Below are 18,538 nucleotides of genomic sequence, written 5' to 3'. Positions count from 1 at the left end.
CCAGCCACTACAGTAAGAGAGCAGCGAGCCTTGGATGTTAATGGAGGCTGTCCCTGCGGGTTATCACGTCCTACATTATAAAACTCTAAGAGTGGATATTTATAATGGGTATGACTACTTCTGTAATTAGAGAAAATGATAAAGATATAGTTATATAAACAAATACATTGTAAGCACTGTGTACATACCCATCCCAGTAAATAATGCAAAAAGGCAACTCCGAAAGGGGAAAAAGGATATGCAATTAACTGCAGTAGAGTTCGGGGGCCAGTGTAACGACGGGAAATGAGAAGTTCTCCAGGAATACTTTAGCAAATATGCGGCCTCATCCGGTGCCCGGCTCCATCCACTGCCTCTAAACGACCGCAAGGTCGGAAGGGGCAAATTCGCTTCCTAGCAACCCGGTCGCGCCTGCCGAGGCCCTGCAATTCCAGTTATGCAGGGACTGGAACGGGAAGGCCCGGCGCTGCACAAACTGGTTCACTGAACTCCTGCGGACTATGCGATGCTATTCCCATTTTCCCGAGGTTGCGCACCGAGGCTCTGAAAGTTAAACCGTGTGCAGCATTTCTACAAAGCGGGCCGGGGAAGGAGAACCGCCAGAGAGAGGTGGCTTTCCGGCACCCCGACCTGGGGCCACGGAGGGACTGTACTGGGTTAAGAGGAATGAGCGGAGGGGGGCAAAGTAACGCAGAGAAGACTAGAAAGGTGTCTTCGCCCGCTGTGGCAAAAGGACTACGGGGAGGGGGATTGCAGCAGACCAGCCGACCCTCGCCTGCGGCGGGGGCAGGACAGCGCAGAGAGGGCAGTGGAAGCCGAGGAGTGAGGGGCGCTGCTTCCTCCCGGGGATCCCAAGTTTGTTGGCCCGGCTCTCTGCGGGCAGAGGCCCCTCAGCGCCCGCAGCCTCGCGGAGCCGCCAGCACGGCGGGCCTGGCCGTCTGCCTAGAGCTCTGCCCGCTGGCCCCGGCTTTCCCGCAGACGGCCTCATTAGTGCGGCCCCAGACCGGAGCCGGCGGGCGCAGAGCGGAGCGCGCAGCACCCGGCGGGCGGGGGCGCCGTCTGCCCCCGACCGAGTTTCGGGAAGGGCAGTCGGCGGTTTGGGGGGGGGGGCGGGGAGAGGCAGCCGAGGCTTTGCCTTCCCGTCTGTTCTCATCCCCAGGGGTCCTCCCGGTCTTTCTGCATTCCCGTCCCCCTCGCCCTCATGGGCGACCCAGCGAGTCTCGAATATACGTGGAGAAGGGGACTTCGGGGCGCCTCCTTTTTCCTGCAGAATGGGCACCAGGGCAAGTCAGAAACCAAGACCCCAGGGGTTTGGGTACAGGCAGAGTGGCGCACACAGGAGCACTGGCCCCGGGACTCTGCTTGCAGGGGGGATGCTAGCCACACCTAGACCGGGCGAGGGACACAGAGCTCGCACCACCGGGCCCTCGGACCCCCTTTAATACCACTCAGAGCGGGTCGCATCCTGTCGCGCACCGCGCGCCCCCTGCTTTCCGGCCATTGGCTGGCAGGAAGGCAGATCTGGTCGGATTGGCTTGCATCCAGACAGAGATGGATCGCTCCCCGCTGGCTGGACCGCTGCCGGCCGGAGGGTGTCTTCGCTGGGAGGCACAGTTTGGCCAAGGCGGAGCCAGCCGGGCCTGCGGGTGGGGCGGGGGATGAGCTAGAGCCCCGCCTAAGCTAAAATTTTCTGTGCCCTAAATCTACCTTTGAAACTCTACAGAGAAAAAAAGAAAATCTGACCTCTGAATTCCCAGTAAATACCCTTTAACTCCAGAACCTGATGGAGGCAAAGTTGGAAAATTTACCCAAAGCAGGTTCGACACAACCCTACAGCCTCCCTTTCCCTCCAAACTGGGTCTCATTCATTTAACAATATTCGTGGATCATACTCATTCATTCATTCATTCATTCATTCAAGTATTTGAGTGTTTGCCATGAGCCAGGAACTAGGGAAAGAAGAGAGACTTATGTGCAAGTGATTGACTCCAGATTTAGCAGTGGGGTAGGGGTGGAAGGCTGAAAGGAGAAAATGGTTTTGGGAGGTATTTCAAGGTAGAAATACATTGTAAAATCAAATGATGTTCTTTTTTTTTTTTTTCCTTCTTTAATGTGGGCTCCGTGCCCAGTGTGGAGCCCAACGTGGGGCTTGAACTCACAACCCTGAGATCAAGACTTCAGCTGAAATAAAAAGTCAGGGCTTAACCAACTGAGCCACCCAGGCGCCCCTAAAGCCCAGCAATGTTCTATATCTTGATCTGAGTGGTGGTAAAAGTTCAAAGATTACACTTAATATGTGTGTTCTTTCCTGCAGGTATGTCATACTTCATTAAAAAAGAACAAGAAATTAATCGAATGGCTGTCAAATTTTACTCTATCATCGACATTTATATGGTCCTCTCCTGTTTCCTAATCTCGTCCTTATCTCTGCCAACTAAAACTGGAAAACATCTTAAGATAATTTGAATTCCAAAGAAGTGAGAGCCATGGTGAAGCAGACGCAGATTTTACCCTGCACGGGCAGACGAGCGCCGCCCCCAGAGTGGACCCTTTGGTAAGAAAACAGCATTGATAAATAATAATAATAATAATAATAATAATAGTAATAGTAAAATTCCTTTTTGTTTGGAGTGAATTCTTTCAACAGACATTTACTGTCTGTTCTGAGCCAGTCACTTTGCTGAGGGTTGTGGGAGCATCTAAGAGGAATTGAAAGACACAGTTCCTGATTGGACTGGAAACAAAGTCACATATGCAGAGATTACAAATATCCACGGAGGAGATGGTGTGTTACACGATGTATGTATACGAAAGAAAGAAGGGAGCAATGGTATTAGCATACAAAAGGCAGAGAGTCTCCGTTCAAAGAACCGCAGGTGGGCAAATGTAGCTGGAATGGGGGATGCGTGTCTCTGGGGGGGAGGCTGGGGTGTGTGGAGACAGGAGGTGTGTCCCGAGACAGGTGGCTCCTGGATGGGGGTGAAGGGTGAATGCCATGCTGGGGAGTAACAGCCACGTACCTAGTTTACTACTCTGTACACCTTAGAAACATAACTGTCCTCACAACAACCTAACGAGGTGGATGTTGTTAGCCTTGTTTTTACAACTGAGGGGACCTTTGGGTTTGGATCATTTGCCTCAAGGCACAGAGGTGAGATTTAAGCCCATGCTGGTCGGACTCTACGGCCCTTTGCTGTTTGCCCCAAGCTCAGAGCTAAGGAGCTTGGCTTATATTCTGAAGGCTACAGGGAGCCCCTGAAGATTTTCGAGCAGTTAAGTGATATCAACTCTGTCTTTTGAGCAAGGAGCTCTGCCAGCAATGTGCAACGTGGAATGAAGCGGGGAAGAACTTAGCGTCAGCGTATGACCCACAGAAGGCAATCGCTTTCATGGTACTCCTCATCCTCTCTCTAAAACAGTGCCACCCTGCCTGACTGAGGATCGTGTCACCAAATAGCTTGCAAAACTCAAGTTCCATTCAGAGTTTGAGTTGGTGCTTTTGAAGCAATTCAGGTAATTCCAGGTGATCATTCCAAAAGAGGGCTTCCAAAGGGACCACTTTGTTGGGGACAATGACTTGGATATTTAGGTAAAAAATAAAAAAAGTATGTTAAAAAGTAATAAATTTACATTGTAGCTTATATATTTGGTACCTTCTTATCACCCTCACCTACCCCCAGTCTGAACACACACACACACACACACACACACACACACACACACACACACACAATGAAAGAAAAAGAAGTAGCCAGAGGAATCCGATCACATTTGACCTGACCCACAACTCCTCTTTATCTAGGCACTGGATTTTTTTTTTTTTAAGATTTTATTTATTTATTTGTCAGAGAGAGAGAGAGAGCGCACAAGCAGGGGGAGCGGCAGGCAGAGGGAGAAGCAGGCTCCCCGCTGAGCAAGGAGCCGGATGTGGGGACTCAGTCCCAGGACCCTGAGATCATGACCTGAGCTGAAGGCAGACGCTTAACCAACTGAGCCACCCAGACGCCCCTAGACACTTGGTTTTTAAGGCATTGAAAAGATATATCTTGTTCTCCTGGCTGCAATGAATCCTCATTCAGGAGAACTTGAGGATAGAAGAAAACTCTGGAAGTCATGGAGGCCATGCCCCTACCCCCAGGCAACAGCTCCTTAGTGACTGACAGGGGTTCCCGAGGTGGGTATGCTGGGACACACGGGGTAGATAGGTGGAGGCGGGACTTCACTGACGGAAATGACTGGAAGAGGCTGGTCTCAGCTGCTTTGGATCCAGTGGGTGAAGGACCATCCCTTCCGCTCCGGAGGCTCCAGCCCTGTGTTCAAAAGGTTGGAGGTCTCCTGGAACATGGTCTCGTAACAGATGGCTGGGAAAATCCAAAATTCAGAACTTGGTTATGGGGAAGCAGATGAGATTTCTGAAACTTCAGTGATCAAATATTTTCTCCGCCTTCTCTGAATGGCAGCAAGGAGCATCGCCTCTCACAGTTCTGCCCAGAAGATGGTGCTGTAAGACAAGCCCCACTTCCATCCTTCCTGCCGGACTGGCACTGGGATAGGGCAGTGGAAAGCCCGCAGGGACCAGATCTAGGGGGCTTCTCTACTACCTACTGGCAGCAGTTATCCCCCAGTGCTGAGCACTGGAGTCCCTTCCTAGAGATCCCTAGACGACTGAACAGAACCTTGGGAGTGGGGGGCATCCCCTGAGAGAGGTCTGAGCATCTTGGTGGAAAGGATGGGGGGAGGGACCTAGGAACCAGCAACAATTGTGCTGAGAAAAGAGGGGCCCCTATAAATACGCTGTCAAGAAAATCAGATATCGTTTTCAACACTTGAGACGTGACCCCACTCCCCCAGGGTAGCTGAAGGCTGGAGACGAGGGCTGAGAGGCTTGGGGCACTGAACACAGTTTATGCTCTGAGGTAGAAAAAGGAAGTTGGGTGGTTGTGGGAGAGCAAGACAGAGACCCTCAGATGAAGGAAGTGAAGCTCCAAGGACGACTTTGTCGATGTCACAGAGCTAACAAGTGACAGTGGGGACAGGAATGAGGGTTTCCTGAAACCCCACTCACTTCCCTCTGCCCCACTGCCCCCTGCTTTCTGCAGAACAGCCGAATCTAACATTTATAGACAGCATTTCCACAAGGACAGCCTTCCCGGGCAATTTAAAAAGATAAGGCTCTTGACTCAGAATCCCAACTCACATTTTTCTTTGTATGCTTCCCATCAGATTTATTGAGGTGTGATTTACACACATTACAATTCAACCATTTTAAGACTACATTAAAAAAAAAATTTTTTTTTTTAAAGTAGGCTCCATGCTGGGCGTGGAGCCCAACACAGGGCTTAAACTCCTGACCTTGAGATCAAGACCTGAGCAAAAATCAGAAGTCAGGCGCTTGGGGGGACTGCCGGCTCAGTTGGTAGAGCATGCGACTCTTGATCTCAGGGTTGTGAGTTCAAGCCCTGTGTTGGGTGTAGGGATTGCTTAAAAATAAAATCTTTAAAAAAGGAAAAAGTTGGGGGCTTCACCAATTGAGCCACCCAGGCACCCCTTAAAACCACATCTTAACTGACGAAGGTGTATGGGGAGTTTGTATGCTTTCCAGGTACACTACCTCCTACAGTGTTTTTCAAATAATGAAATTAAGAAATGAACACCATCGGCCAGATTTATTTTCAAACAGTGGAAGGAGAATGTACGTACCAAAGACAAAGCAGTTTCTCGCATAGACTTCTTTTAACAAGGCTTACTTAAATAGCTCACACTTGCCATGTTCTGTAAAAGAATTCTGTCTCCTCCACATACATAATTTTATTTGCCCTCCCCGAGCTGTGAGGTAAGCAGGGACTGTCATCCCCACTTGACAGCTGGGGAAACGGAAGCCACTCGGGTCCTGGGAGCAGAGGCAGTGAGGTCTGAGCCCAGGTGTAGGCTTCGCTTTGAAGAAAGGTCTCTCTTCTGTTAGGACACTGTCCAGGGCCCAGTGGGCCTGCCCTTCCTATGTGCTCCCAGTGAACCCAGAATGTTTGCTGGAGCCGGCAAGACGGAACGTTATGACTGACAAAATGGCTGGGGTTAGGTTAATGGGTGGGTAGGGGGGTGTGTGAGTGGAAGAGGGAGATGGAGAATCAGACACACTTCTCTAGGGCCCACTAGAAACTTTGGGGGCAATGTTGAAATGAATCAGAGAAGGTAAGACTCCTGGAAAACCTTGTGGAATATACTGCACTCACCCCACCCCATCCCCAGCTCCATCCCCCCACAAGGATTAGGACACAGGAAGGCTGCTTTTGTGCCACAAGGATAAGACTAGTGTTTACAAAGCATGCTGGGGTGCTAGTCCAGGCACAGAATGCATTTCCAGGACGTGAGATTAGTATCATTGGCTCCTGAAAAACTAAGAGAAAAAAAAAAGTGTGGGTCTCTAGCTCTGTAACTCTTTTGTTCTGAGGGGGGTGCATTTGGGGTCTCCTTTAAGTTCTAGTGAAGGCTTGAGGGGAGCTAGGCGAGAGACAAAGAGGATTTGGGAAGGCGTGGAGGGAAAGCAGGGGAGAGACCAGGAGGCCGGGCTGAGAGACAGCCCAGGGCTTGGGGGGACTCCTGCCTGCCTCACCACGGGGCGTTCACAAGCACCCCCTTCAAGATGGGGCCCTCTGAGGATGCTGGGCAGCAGCTGGAAGGAGGGAATTGGGGTGTCCCGGGGCAGATAGGATCAAGGGCTCTATTTACAGAGTCAGAGGCCTAGAGGCCGCCGTGTGCAAGCTGCTTAGGACTCTAGGTCACAAGAGAAATAAGGAGCTTCCCTGATGACAGTCGGTCTCCTCCTCCTCTCCCTGACTCACCTCTTCCTTCCACTCTCCTTAAACCCGCGGAATCCCTTAGGCAGCTGGGATCAACATAAGCTAGAGGCTGATCCGTGTACAAGGGAAATAGGGGAGCCTGGAAACAGCAGAACCTGGGAGAGGTATCCGTGTACAGGGCGAATGAGGGGAGCCTGAAAACAGCTGAATCTGGGGAGATGGAACTGCCTAGTGAGAGAACAAGGGGGTTCTGGAAACTGCTGAACCCGGGGAGGCCAATTTGTATACCGGGGAAACAGGGGGGAACCTGGAAACAGCAGGATCTGGGGAGACAGTTCGTGTACAGGGGGGCAGAGAGTGAGAAGCCTGAAAACCGTTGAGGCTGGGGAGGTAGACTCGTGTGCAGGGGGAGCATGGGGAGACTGGAAACCGCACAATCTGGGGAGATGTGCCGTGTACAGGAGAAGCTGGGGCAGCCTGAAAACAGGGGCTCTCAGGGGATGGATCTGTGTGGGATTGCAGGGGCGGGGGGGGGGGGGAGCCTGGGCAATCTGATGAGGCAGGCGGGGCAGGGAGACAGCCAAGCACAGGAGAGGAGTGAGAGAGGGGGCTCAGTGGAAAGGGGGCACGATGAACCCCCTGTCCTCAGAGGTTTGAGTTGGACTTCGCAGCCCCTTCTTCCAGACAGGGAGGGGTAAGCGAGCAGATCTCCAATGGCGACCCAAGATCTCACGTGGCAAGAAGAGAAGGGTCTTTGTGGGCAGTTGCTACCCTGGTCCTAAAATGAGCAAAGGCTGGAATTCCCTAGGGGGGCTGAGGAGTTGGAGGGAGGGGGGATGAAGAGGTTGAAGAAGCTGCACCCTTCCCCTCCCTCCCCCTCCTTTCCCCCCCACCCCTCCCTGACAGGGACAGGCCTCTTTCTCCCTTTCTACCAACCAGCCTGACCTCTCCCCCCAGCGGTTCACTTCTGAGTGACAGACAGACAAAGACAGAGCTGCAGACAATCGACTGAGGGAGGCCCCACAAAAGCTCCTTCCCCACCCCGCCACCCCTGAGAGAGGCCTTGGGCTGGCCCAGGGCCGATGGGAGCTGTCACTCCAGGGGCGCTGCCTGCAGGTGACAGGTCTTCTGGAGACAGAGTGACGACAAAGGCCTGAGATTTTTGGGATTCTGCCTGTGCCTCTTGGAAACCAGTTTCCCAGCCAGTTAGTTGCCTCTGAGAGACGAAAGGGAGGGGTGCCAGCGGCCACCATAACAGAAAGCAAAAGCGGGGTGCCCCTATTTGCTAAGTAGGGGATCTCGGGCCAGTTATGGTCCCTCTCTGAGTCTCCAGTTTCTCATTCGTAAAATGAAGGATTGGTTTGGATCTCGAAAGGCCCGTGCAGCCCTAACATGAGGATTCTTAGTAGACTCTGGAGAAAGAGCCCGGAGTGCAGCTTTTCTTCTCATTGGTGGATGCAGCTCGGGACTCTGCAGGCCGACATTGGGAGGAGGCTGGCATTTTGGATGGAGAGGGAGTGTTTGAGGAAGCTTTCCCTAGTGCTGAGAACTTTTCCACTTCTCCTCACTCCGAGGGGGGTCCCTCACTTGAAACAACATTATTTTTTGCTCCAACCTCCTTGGACTTCCTGGCTTGTGAATTAGCCTGGAATATGGAATCGACACCCACAGTCTCATATCTCTCTCCCACATGTTTTGCTCTGCTTCCAGGCTGGCCTCACCCCTAGCCCCTCGGTCCTCTTTTGCCTGCGGCCTCTGTTATTACCCTGTTTCTCCTGAAGCCAGAGGTGTTTGGGAAGGGATGTCTGGGTCTTGTAATGAAGCCTCAGAGTCTAAAGGAAAAGATTCTCTTCTTTCAATAGAAAGACCTCTGGGGACCCCAAGGCCCTGAGGCCTTCCAACTGCCTCTTGCTCACTACCAGGCCTGGACAAGGGACAGAATATGTGGCTTGCAAGACTGCCTGCTGGGAGTGCATGGGAGATCACCCCTAAGCAAACCCCCTCAGCCTGGTTGCAGAGAAGCATGTGGTGTGTGTGATGGCCAGGGGGTCAAAGTCACCCGGAGCCAAACTCGGGCCAGGCGGCATCGTTTGAGTACCAGACCTGTGTCCCTCCACTCCTCCCTTAGTCTGAGAAAACACGAGGTCTAGCACCAGACACAGAGCTTGGACCAAGGCTCTGATGGCTCCATGAGCCCACCTCACCTCCAGGCTGTGCAAAAGAAATTTCTAGCACGTTCAGAATCAGAATGGAAGAGTCCTGCCCAGGTGGAAGGGGATCTAGGGTTGCCTGCCTTACCTCTCCTGGGGACCTCGGGGACCGCCTCAACATAACCAAGGAGAGGGGAGGAAGAGTGCTGGGAGCTGGACCGCGGGGGGTGGGGGAAATGGGGGCGGGGAGTCCAGGGCCACCAGAGATGGCTTCAGGTGCACAGAACCTCTTCCCAACTGGGGCCGGTCATTCCTGAACACGCGAGTGCGGGCCATCTCTGCCCTGGGCCGCGGGAGCTGGAGGGGTAGTGCGCGGGGCAGAGGAGGGGGTGGGGAGCAGAGGGGAGGGGATCTGATTAGAAGCCGGGCCGTATGGCGAACGCTACGGAGATGGAGGTAATCACTGAGCGGGCGAGACAGCGTGCTCGGCGACAGCAGGCGGCCCGGCCGTCGCCATGACAACCGCGGCCTCCGGGGCGCGCGGCTCGGCGCAGCTCCGCGTCCGCGGCGGAACATCTGCTTTGCACGGGGCTGCTGGGAGCCGGGGGGGGGCGGGGGCGCGGGCGCGGCTGCTCCCCCCACCCCGCAAAAGAGAAACAAATTAGGCCAACTGTCCAATGAGGGGCCGCAAATGTATTTATTAATGCGAGGGAGAGGTTGTTCCGGAGCGCGGTTTGATTAATGTTTGAGTCTTCAGCTTGTCAGTCTGGTTTTGTCTCCCGCAAAAGGGGAAGGGGAGGGGTGGGGTGGGGGGCAGGAAGGGGAGTGGGGAGGAGAGAGACAACAAAGCGGGAGGGGATGTTAATAGCCAAATAGGCTCTTTTTCATGTTTCCCTCAGCCTGCCACCCTTGATGGATGGCTCAGACAGAGACCGGAGCGCATCGGGGAGACGCGAGCCCCTCCAGAGAGCTGGGGGAATGGAGGAGAGGGGGGTGGCTGGAGCCCGGGCTGGGGTCTGCGGGGAGGGAGCTCCCCGAGGGCTGCAGGGAAAGGAATGGCCCCGGGAAACCGGCAACTCCCAGGGAAACCGAAGGAAAATTGCACAAACTGTTTACAAGGCTCCCCTGTTTGCAACCTCTGGGCCGGGGAGACAGCACCGGAAGTCGGAGAGGGTGAGGGTCTGGGTCCCCTCTGGATGACAGAGAGGGGCGAGAGGCCCTCACCCGTGGGGTTAGGGATGGGGCGCAAGGGAAGTGGGCAAAGGACGATAGCTCCCAATTGTCCCTCTTTCTGTCCTCCACTATTCCCTTTTGCTGTCACCCCTTCTTTCATATTTCCCATCTTCACTTTTTGCTCCTCTTCCCTCCCTTCTCTTTGTCTCTTCTTCCATTGTTTCTTTCCTCCATCTTCCCCTCCTCTCTTGGTGACATCAGCTGGCTGTGCTGGGGTCTGCATTGCTGAGATGTCTTCCATGAACACAGACTGAACACAGAATGCTTCCTGTTTTCTTTGTCTACTTTTCTGGAGTCATGGGGAACCGAGGGCCCCATTGGAACCCCAAACTTGACCTCGATTCCGAGAAAACACAACTCTACCCCTCTTCTGCCATCTTCACCAAATTCCCGTAAGCCCCAGCTCATTAGGAATTCGGAGAGGTGGTGGAGGCTGAAGATGATGGATTTTTGGACAGGCCTGGGATTCAGAAACAAGGAGAGGGTCTGTAAACTTAGACTTCTCTGAGGTTAGTCTTCCTCATTACTAACCCTTGAACACAAAGTAAAAAGAAGAAAGTAGTCCTTTAAAGACCAGGTACAATTCTAATGTGACTTTGCAGATGATTTTTTTTTTAAATTTTTTATTATATTATGTTAGTCACCGTACAGTACATCCCTGGTTTCTGATGTAAAGTTCGATGATTCATTAGTTGCATATAACACCCAGTGCTCCATGCAATACGTGCCCTCCTTACTACCCATCACCAGCCTATCCCATTCCCCCCCCCCCGAAGCCCTCAGTTTGTTTCTCAGAGTCTATAGTCTCTCATGCTTCATTCTGCAGCTGATTTTATATTCTCTAACAAAAAAGGATTGAATTCATACTTCCAAAGAGCTTTGCGAGACAGAAGTCATTAAACACTGGAAAAGCTGCTTGAACAAATCAGAGCCCTACTTTCCTTGGAAAATTTTTATTTATTATCATCGGCATCACAATTATTATTTAAAGTCTTCGGGGTGGGAGGATTGTCTTCTTAATGGCCATCACATGGTGGTTAAGAGCAGGGGCTCTGGAATCAGACCATTCGGGTTGAATCCTGGTTTTTTCACGCACTAGCTGGATGATCACGGACAGATTCCTTAGCCTTCCCGAGCCTCAGTTTCCTTATCAGTAAAATGGGGATTATAATTGTCCCTAGATCCCTGGAAGGAACAAATAGAGACAGTCCACATAAAGTGTATGGTATTGTGTCTAATGATTATGTGCTCAGTACACGTGATCTGTTATCATTTCTCGGGTATATACCCTTTTCAAACAAATCCTATGGTCACCAGCCCTGAACATGCATCGTGCTCCAACTATAGAAATGGCATTATATTAAATATAAGATGGGAAGAGATATGAACATGATATCTGTTCTTGAAGGGTTTATAGTCTTTCTTACGAGAAAAACTAGCTACACTGACATTACAAATTATTGAAGGAGTCACATGTCAAGTGCCAAATACGTAGTAGAGACACTTTCGACCCTCAGCTGGAAGGGAGGGGGTGCACGACTTGGAGCTAGGCATTGCCCCAAAAGAAGCCACGGGGACCAGATCTCTAAAGAAGTAAGAGATGGAGCGGGGTGGATGGGGTAAGGGTTAGAGCAAAAGCAAAGGCTTTTGGATGAGTGAGTTTGGCTGGATCTAAAATGGAAACTTAATATTGAATTTGAATATTGAACACAGACATGGAGAGAGTAGATAGATAGATAGATAGATAGATAGAGATTTTTTAAAGGGAAATTTAATCTAGTGATAGTACATAGATCGAATTGACAAAAGAGAGACCAGAGTCCAGGGAGACAGTAAAGTAGGACCTGGACCAGAATGGAGAGGAAAGAGTAAGTGTGAGAAGCGTGAAAAGGTTTGGTGACTCACAGATGTCAGGAGAGAGGGAGAAAGGGGAGCAATTAAGCACTGAGCTCTAATCTAAGGCTTGGAACCTGGTGAGAGGGATGAGATCTACAGAAATGTTTGGTCATCACTAAGCTGAGTTCTGGTGGGAGCCTGCGTTGAGCAAGTCACTGTGCCGCCTGCTGCCACGTGCTTGTTGATGGGCTTTCGTGTTGGCTGGGCGTCCATTATGGAGTGAGTATGGCGGGAAGTCAACTGTTACCCATCTTCCCTCAGCCTGACGGGTTGTGAGCTGTTGGGAATTGATTGCCCTGCATATCTTCGTTCGCCCACCTCACTCCCTTATGACTGATCTTAGAGGGGAAGGGTTCACTCTCTGGCGAGTAAAAATAGCCCCTTTGGGGAGCTAAACCTGGGGCTTAGCTCCAGCAGCCCAATACCTCAACAGATGAACCGAGAAGGAGGCGCCTCTCCTACAGGCCCTGTTCTCCAGAAGCTGAAGCTCTAAGATGGTGTGCAGTTTGACTATCATGGAATGAGGCAGCTTTATAAGCAAATGCCCTAGGAGTCCTAGCTCCCTTTGAGGATATTCCCTCCACAGTGATCTCATCAGGTGGAGGCACTTGTTCCAGAAGTTTCCATGGCTCAAAACATTTTGTTTCGCTGTCCTCAGAGGTACCAGATCTTCATCCTTGGAAGGTGGGATGGTTTCACTGTTTTTCGTAGGTGGGTGTTTAGGAACGAAATGCTGAAGGGACACTATGTCTCCAACTTTCAAAAGGTTTGGGGGAAAAATACATATGTAAACACGTGGACAGAGAAGATCAAGTAAATGGAGCTTAAATGGAAAGAGTGGATGAATCTGGGTAAAGGGCATATGGGAGTTCTCTGTACCATCTTCTGATCTTCTTCTGTGTTAGAAATTTACCAAAATCGAAAGTTCTTGAAAAACCAAAATCCCAACTACGGCCTCCATTTGAAGGAGAGAGACTCATTTAGACCTCAGTTCTTTCAAAATTGCCCTCTCAGGAGACACAGAACTCTTCAGCACTTTAGGGATGGTTGGATGAGGACATCAGACCTGGGGATGATAGCTGGTTAATACTTGAGTGACGGGCTCAGGATCTAAGACCTTGGTAGGATGGGAACAATGGCCCAAAACGAACCCAGTGAAACCTGCCAATGTTCCGTCTGTGTTAGTTTACTTGTGTTGAGTGACATGAAATTTAAAAGGGTTAAATGATAGTTTGGTACTTAGCACTAAAAGCATTAACTCAGTAGGGATAAGGAACACACGGCCTAAAGGTGGCATATTCCCAAACACGTAAGTTTGGTTGACTGAAGCCTCAATATGCCAACATGATAGAGGCTGCTGTGGTCTGTGGTTGCCATAGAAAAATGACAGATTCTGAGCGGCATTAATACAGATACAGGGGAGGTGATAGTCTTTCTCTGTCTTCTGCCCACTGGACTTCATCTAAAGCGTTCATTGTAGGCCTAGGGCAGTATTTACAAAGAAAGACATTGTTAGTGAAAAGAGGCACAAAGAAGGAGAATAATGAGATTTTGAAAGGACAGCATTTGAGGAATAAGGGAAGGAACAAGGGATGGTTCAACTCTCCAGGATTCCTACTGGCTCCTTTCTAGACACTGGATTCGCATCTGAAACTGGGGAGAAGGGTTACACGTTCTCCATCACTTCACAAGGTGAAAATAGGACAGAGGTTGGGAATTACAGGGAGACAATACGAGAAATAATTTTCTTTTCTTTTTTTATTAAAGATTTTATTTATTTATTTGACACAGAGAGAGACAGCCAGCGAGAGAGGGAACACAAGCAGGGGGAGTGGGAGAGGAAGAAGCAGGCTCCCAGGGGAGGAGTCCGATGTGGGGCTCGATCCCAGAACGCCGAGATCACGCCCTGAGCCGGAGGCAGACGCTTAACCCAGGCGCTTAACCCAGGCGCCCCGAGAAATAATTTTCTAAATATTAAACGAATCTGAAAATAGAAAGGGGATACCTAGTGCGATAGTGAGTTCCCTGTCACTGGAAGTATATGAAGAAGGATATTTGCAAGGCTACTGTAATAAGAATTCTTGCAGCAGGAAGGACCCTGGGTTGAGAAGATCTCTCTGGTCCCTTGAACTTTGAAATTCTAGGCAATCATGTGTCTACTTGGAAAAAAAAAAAAACAAAACAACCCACCAGCTTCATTACTCTGTGGTCCTTATTATGTCGTGTTTACAGCAATTGCCCACAAACCCACTGCTTTCATAAGGCTTGGGAAGCCTGAACGAGAAACCTCCTTTCGAGTGCTCTCTGCTTCTCTGCCTCTCCTCTATTCCAATCTCCCATCTGCCACTTGGTTGCCTCTGCCCAGAACTTTCCATATCTACCTGCAGAATGGGACTCCCCTTGAGAGATTTCTGATGATGAAAATTCTAGGTGATGTACCAGTCCCTGTACTCAGACTGACTCGAGGCCATATTTGGCATTTCTTTCGGAGCACGGTTCCTGCCTCTGCGGAATTTCGTTGGGATCCCGGCACTCCCGTTGAAGGTGGCGGAAAGCAGGGTGGAGGTGTGTGGGTTCTAAACCCCAAGTGAAACCAACCTTTGAGGAAGGACTACACATCTTAAAATCAAAGGAAGGTAGAAAACAGAGATAAGAAATAGGCTCCCCTTCTCTGCTGTAGGTTCCCCCCAATTCTTTTCTGTTTTAATCACAGGAAGAATGATTAGTCAGCCGAGGACGGACGGGAGAAGAAAGCAGATGAGTTTTATCTGGCTGGGGTCTGCGGGAGCCACAGCCATGTGGCTACCTGGCTGACCCGGGGTTTCCATCATGTCCCTGCCTGTCCACAAGACGGATCAGGTTGCCCCTCTCTCCAGCCCACCCCCCCTCATTCCAGGGGAGGGGGGCTAGGGTAATTATAGCCTACTTGTTTCTCTCCTACCCCTTGGGGGGGTCCTAATTTTTTTTTTTTTTAACTTTCTCAGGGGACTGAGGAACTTCTTCCACACCGTGGCAATCTAGAATCTGGAAGTTTCCCTCCAGCAGAAATAGGGAGGTTAGATTCTCAAAAATCATCCCTAATTTCCATCCCGCGTTAGCTGGGGACCTATTGCTTTGCCCTTCATCTTGGCAACACAGAGCCTTTCCCCAAGTACGCTGGCCCTCTCGAAGTATCTCCGAGGCTGCTCCCTTGCCCGCGATCTCACGCCGAGCTGCAAAATCTCTCAACACGTCAGTGAGTCCACTTGTAAAATGGGGAGAATTACACCTCCTTCACAGAATTTTTCTAAGGTTCAACAGAATAGAGTACGGAAAGCGCTAGCCGGTGACTGGCAAGGGACAGGCTCGAAACACGGCCGCGGTGACACCTCGGGCTCCCATTCGTCTGTACTTTGTGGACGAAAGAGCTGATAAAGGTTAGGGAGACAAACCAGGGAGGAGTCTCAGAGAAGACACGTTGAAGGGATGGGTTTGGTTAAATGCAGGAGGGACGCAGGCGGTGCCTGGGGGGCTCAGTCAGCTGAGCGTCGGGCTCTTGATCTCGGCTCAGGTCATGATCTCCAGGTCGTGAGATTGAGCCCCACCTGGGGCTCGGCACTGGGTGTGAAGCCTGCTTAAGATTCTCTCTCTCCCTCTGCCCCTCCCCCTTTCTCTCTCTCTCTAAAATAAATAAATAAATAAATAGAAGGAGAAAGAAGACTGGAAGTAGAAAGGGAACAGGTGGGCTCTCTGGAGACTGGCCTGCAGAGAAGGACAGAAAGTTGGAACGAACGGATGGAACAAGACAGAGCAGGGGGAAAGGGACAGACAGACAGCAGATGGGAAAGGAAGGTAGAATGACAAAGATGGGGGGGAACCCCAGCTGGTGTGAGACAGACAAGAGGTGCTGGAGAAGATAGACAGAAGGAAAAGAGCAAACTGAGGAGGGGGGATGGTCAAAAGGAGAGGGGGAAACGGGCAGGACAGGCAGACCGAGAGCGAGTGGGGAGAGCATAAGACGGACAGACAGATGGCAGGGACAAGAGGGTGCCCTGGGTTGCCTGCATTCTGCTGTGTTTACCAGCTAATTGAGTTAAATTGTTGTCAGAGATGTAATTAAAGGGTAGAGAGAGCTCTCTGGCAGGCCCGAAACAGATGGAGGGGGCTTTAATTGGTAATTAAATTCTTCCCTGGCAGCTGAGGAAGGAGCTTGTGCTTCAGCCTCACAAGGCCACGGGTGGCCTTCCCCCTCTCTTGGCCCCTCTCAGGGGCTCTTTGGGGAGGGGGCTGGGCTCTGCACACCAGCAGCCTGGCAGGCGGGGAGGTCCCGTCGTCACTGCAGGAGAATGCCAAAGCAGCCCTTCCTCCCCGCCCGGCTGGCTCAGCTCCCAGGGGCTAATCCAAGCAAACCCACCCCCGTGCCTGCCCCTTCCTGACCTCCCCGCTCCCACCCACCGGGCTAGCATTGACCAGTGAATTCCTTCGTGGCCCTTACTGCGTCACTTGGGATCCCAGGGAACAATAATGGGCTCTGCCAACACCCCTCCCCCCCGCCCCGCCTTGCACACGGGTCGGCTCGGGAAGGGTTAGCTGGTTCAGTCGGGGACCCAGGCAGACCCATCTGTTGGCATGGCTCCTGTGAGCCTCTCAGCATCTGCCCCCCCTCCCCGCTGCCCTCCCTTCCAGGAGCCATTGCGTGGAGATGCCATTCTGCCTGGCACATCTGTGTCTAGCGCCGACTCGGCACCATCCTCGCCTCTCCCTCCCCGCCCCCCCAGCAGCAAATGAGACAGGATGGGCTTAGCAGCCTTGATGGGCAGACTAGTGAGACTCTCTAAGATGGGAGCATTTACACTAATCAGCTTTCAACTCCAAAGCTCAGTTTGACCTGCATTTTGTTGGAGAAGGACCCTGGGGACAGGCGATTTCCCCGAAACCCGCCTATTCTCAACTTGTTCCACTTTAGAAAGAGATAAGTACCAAGACAGCCAAGAGGCCAGGCTTTTACAAAGAGAGCTGAAAGGGAAGTTAGGCAGAAATCAACTCCAAGGCGGACATCGTGGAGTTACTGTAAAAATGCATGGCTGCCCGTGAGTCCGTAATCCGGGGCTGGTCCTAGAACAGTGCCCAGCCCACGCTGGTGCCTAAATGGGTGTCCTGGGGATCCGTCTCTCATTATAGCTCAGCTGATCAGACAAAGGTTCTTTGTCTTGCTGTGGGCTCCATGGGGCCCAGAGAGTCATGGAGGAGCTTGGAGGGGCTTCGGGGAAGGGCCGGAGGAATGGCAGAAAGATTCGGGAGGCACAATGCCCAGCTGCAGGGATTTTCACTCGGTTCTTACAGGTCCGCTCGGCTGTTTTATTTCAGCCCCACCGATGCTGTTGTCTCTGCCAGGAACTATGATCCCTGGCCTGCCATCCTCCTTCCCCAGACTGCCCTGAGGCCACGGCCGGGACACTAGCCCTCACCGCATGTCCCCTGTCCCAGCAACCCCACGTAGCTAGTTCAGTGCTGATTCCCTCCCAAGGCTGAGAGCGCACAGGCCAAGGACCCCGCCCACTTCCCTCACCACGGTCTCCCCAACACCGCATGTCGGACCTGGCCATTAGGAGATGCCCAGTTCGTTTTTGTGGCCTGAAGGAAGAAACCCAGAACAGTCGGCATGGAGGCAAACTCAAAGCCATCAGTAGAGTTACGCAGATGAGCCGGTGACAAATGCAGCAGGGACTGAGGTTAGCTGCAGGGAAGAACTTAAAAAAAAATATTTTCTATATTTGCTAAGGGAGAATGAGGAAATCTCTTTCAGAAAGAGAAGGAAGACAAACTCGGGGCGCCAGGCTGGCTCAGGGGGCGGAGCACGCGACTCTTGATCTTGGTGTTGGGGTTGGCGCCCCATGTTGGGCAAGGAGATTACTTAAAAAATAGTAAAATAAATCAAAAAAAAATTTTTTTAAAGAAAGAAGACAAAGTTGAATTGGTGGCCTCCGTCTCTACTGCGGGCGGCCAGGAGGGTGAATTTCATGGCTCCCAAGCACCAGAATCCCAGCCCCAGTGGAGATGTTTAAATCAGTAAATTTAGGGGCAGGGGCAAGAAATTGTATTTTAAAAATCTTCCTAGTAATTCTTACGATTGGCAGATTGAGAAACCACTAGATTAAATGTCAGGCTTCTCTCAGCTACAAACATTTATTTTTCTTTCCTTTTGCTTGTTGCTCTCCCCTCCCCCGCCCCCGCAAGAATGAATCAGCCCGGCTGATTCTAATAACCCTGAAAGCAAGCAAGCTTTGGGAATATTGACTTCTGTATTCGTCACAGAACCTGGGCAACTGTAGGAGTGAAACCTGCTTTGCTGAGTGGGTCCTTTCAGCCCAAGCTGAATGAGGTTATGATCCCTGGTGACCACCCTCTACTTTCCCTGTTGAAGAGACCAAATTGGAAATGAATGTGATTTTAACCCTGGGTTTAGCAATCCCATCCCACCAA

This window comes from Ursus arctos, unplaced genomic scaffold (genome assembly GCF_023065955.2).
Source record: "Ursus arctos isolate Adak ecotype North America unplaced genomic scaffold, UrsArc2.0 scaffold_24, whole genome shotgun sequence".
Classification (NCBI taxonomy): Eukaryota; Metazoa; Chordata; class Mammalia; order Carnivora; family Ursidae; genus Ursus; species Ursus arctos.
Note: the sequence above shows the minus strand (reverse complement) of the source record.